General features: G+C 42.8%; 1 pseudogene; it reads right to left on the reverse strand.

The window, feature by feature from the left end:
• Window positions 1-408: 408 nt before the first annotated feature.
• LOC102273883 (phosphatidylinositide phosphatase SAC2-like) lies at window positions 409-2,000 on the reverse strand (annotated as a pseudogene).
• Window positions 2,001-2,759: the final 759 nt, after the last annotated feature.

Below are 2,759 nucleotides of genomic sequence, written 5' to 3' on the forward strand. Positions count from 1 at the left end.
AAATTAACGTAATTAGAATTTGTGTCTCTGTTGCTGTGGGATGATTTGGGAGAATGGCATTGAAACATGTATAATACCATACATGAAACGAATCGCCAGTCCAGGTTCAATGCATGATAACTGGATGCTTGGTGCTGGTGCACTGGGACAACCCAGAGGGATTGTACAGGGAGGGAGGAGGGACGGGGGTTCAGGATGGGGAACACGTGTATACCCGTGGCGGATTCATGTTGATGTATGGCAAAACCAATACAATATTGTAAACTAATTAACCTCCAATTAAAATAAATAAATTTATATTAAAAAGAAAAAAATTTGTGATCCCTAGATTCACATACAGTACAGGCTCTGTGACACCTCTTTTTTGGGGGGTTGAATAAAAGCCACAGGATTCTGTGTGACTAAAAACTAAATCTCAGTTATTCGAGTCTGGCATTGTGTAAACATATTTTTAAGTTCATTTTGCTGGACTTCATTAACTACTTCAGGATCTTCAGGGCTCTTCTGAACTTTTGCCACTGCAAAGTTTATCCCTTGGGTTAATCCAGCTTGGGTAATGTTAGCAAACTGGACCACTGGACCATAGAACTTCAAATCTTTGCAAAAGGAGAGACTGCTCTGCTGCTACGGCTCTGAGAAGGAGAAGGAGTTACATGAAGCTCTCTCTCAAGTTCAAGCATGCCAGACTCAGAGCCAGGGTTCTTTTGAGATACAACTGAATGCACTGGTTCAACTGACAAAAACTGTGGGCCTGCTGTAGGAAAAGACACATCTAATTGAAAAGGTGGAGAAGGTATCTGTTCTATGGATTCAAACTGAGTTTCTTTGCTAGAAACTTGATTGGTCATTTGATTTCCTTCCTCACTAGCCTGTTGAGAAACAGATCTGGTTTCTGATAGGTGGGTCATTTTGTTGTGTGCATCTTTTTTTGTTGTTGTTGTTGTTGTGTGCATCTTGAACAAATCTGTAGCAGTACACATCCACAGGCTTGGCAAAGCCAGTCAATGCGTGTATGTTGCCAGGGGAAGGACTTTTCTTCAAAGAAGACTCAGGGCCTTTTCCAAGCCCACTTTCTGAGCAATAGTAACCTCTGAAGGAACATGAATGCTGATACCAGTGCTGCTAATAGACTGGGATCGACTGCCTAATCGAGGTGCTGAAGCAATGATACCACAACTAGGAAGAACATAGTCTGTTGGCACTACATTCTCTGAAGAGTTAGCTGCCTGTCTTCATCAGACTTGGAATTTGTAAGAAATTCATCAGAGTGATACGAGTCATTATCTGAAGACTTTTCCCTTTCTGACTCTGCCTGGGCTTTATTATCCATCACACTTGTATTTTCCATGGTTTCAAGACTACTATGTGATTTCCAAAGATTTACTTTTAAGTTTGGTTTTAGAAAGTTAACTCTCATTTCAAGTTTTGTGAAGTTTCTTAGCTTCCATAGATTACCAATGTTTACACTGGATTTGGTCTGTTTCACTTTTTGATTTAGAGATGAAATTTTGCTCATTAAAAATTGTTTTCCCTGGGCCGAAGAGCCTTGGTTTTGAGATCTGATGCCAATGATGTTTTCATGAGGTTTACTGCTCTTCCTCTCAAGCTTTTTCTCTATTATAGGTACATCTAATCCCATGGCTTGCTTGGTGATCTGCAGCATCTCCTCAATGCACTGAAGGGTATCTTTTCCATCCTCTTCTGGGTTACGCATTATAGCTTTCAGTGTGTGGAAATAGCCACTTGCTTCTTTATATCTGTAGTGCAATCGCATGCAGGAGAACTTTGGCTTTACCAAAAAGAGTGGGTTCGGGACCTATTTCTATTTTTTCCAGGTCTTCTAGACTTAGTCCTTGATACTGGTTTACTTTGTCAACTTCATCATCATAATAGACCACGTAGTAGGCAGAGTTAGAAAGCAGTAACAGCAAATCCACATCAATGAGGCTGCTCTTAAACTGTCGCTTGAGCCAAGCCATAGAAATTACATCACGACACATAGTTTAATATGAAGAAAATTTCCACACCTACTAAGTAGTGCTACTTTATCATAGCTTCTATTTTGACACTAATATTTACATTGGTCAAACATGATCTCAGTCAAAAGCATTATGTCTAGAACGAAAAGCACTTGGCACGTCACAGACAATGGATAAAGATGTTGGCCCTCCCCCCACCCACATTTTTACCTAAGTATAAGCTGCAGTAAATACTTAATTTCCCTCCACACCACCCTCTGCCCCACTTAAACAGAAATAAACAAAACCTAACCCCCACTTTTTTTTTTTTAAACAGAGACAAAAGAAAGAAAACCTTTCGGTGCACCCCGCCCCATGACTGCAGCTCGGAGGGAAGGGCTGCGCTACTCGTTTTTCTCTTCCTGCCCGTCAGGCAGCCCCTCCTTTCACAAGATGAACACAAACACCGCCAGCGCCACATGCAGCCCCACCACCGCGACAGTACTCGCGTAAAAGCCACTGTCATCGGGGGACATTAACAGGAAGCTTTGGAAAAGCAGCAATTTGCGGAAAAATACAACCCCACAGGAACTTTAACCATAAGTTCTGCAAAAAAGGAGAAAAATCTTGAAAGAGATCGCCAGGCTGCCGCCTTCGGGCTTGGGCTGGGCAGGGCAGCGTTGCCAGCGGCATTGCCTGTGGCGTTCGCCTGCTTCTGAGCCGTCCTAGGAGGCCGGTGGGAGCGGGGCATCTAGTCAGTCAGTCAGTCTGTCCCCTCCGTTCGTCAACTAATCGAAGCTC

This window comes from Bos mutus, chromosome 9, assembly GCF_027580195.1.
Source record: "Bos mutus isolate GX-2022 chromosome 9, NWIPB_WYAK_1.1, whole genome shotgun sequence".
Lineage (NCBI taxonomy): Eukaryota > Metazoa > Chordata > Mammalia > Artiodactyla > Bovidae > Bos > Bos mutus.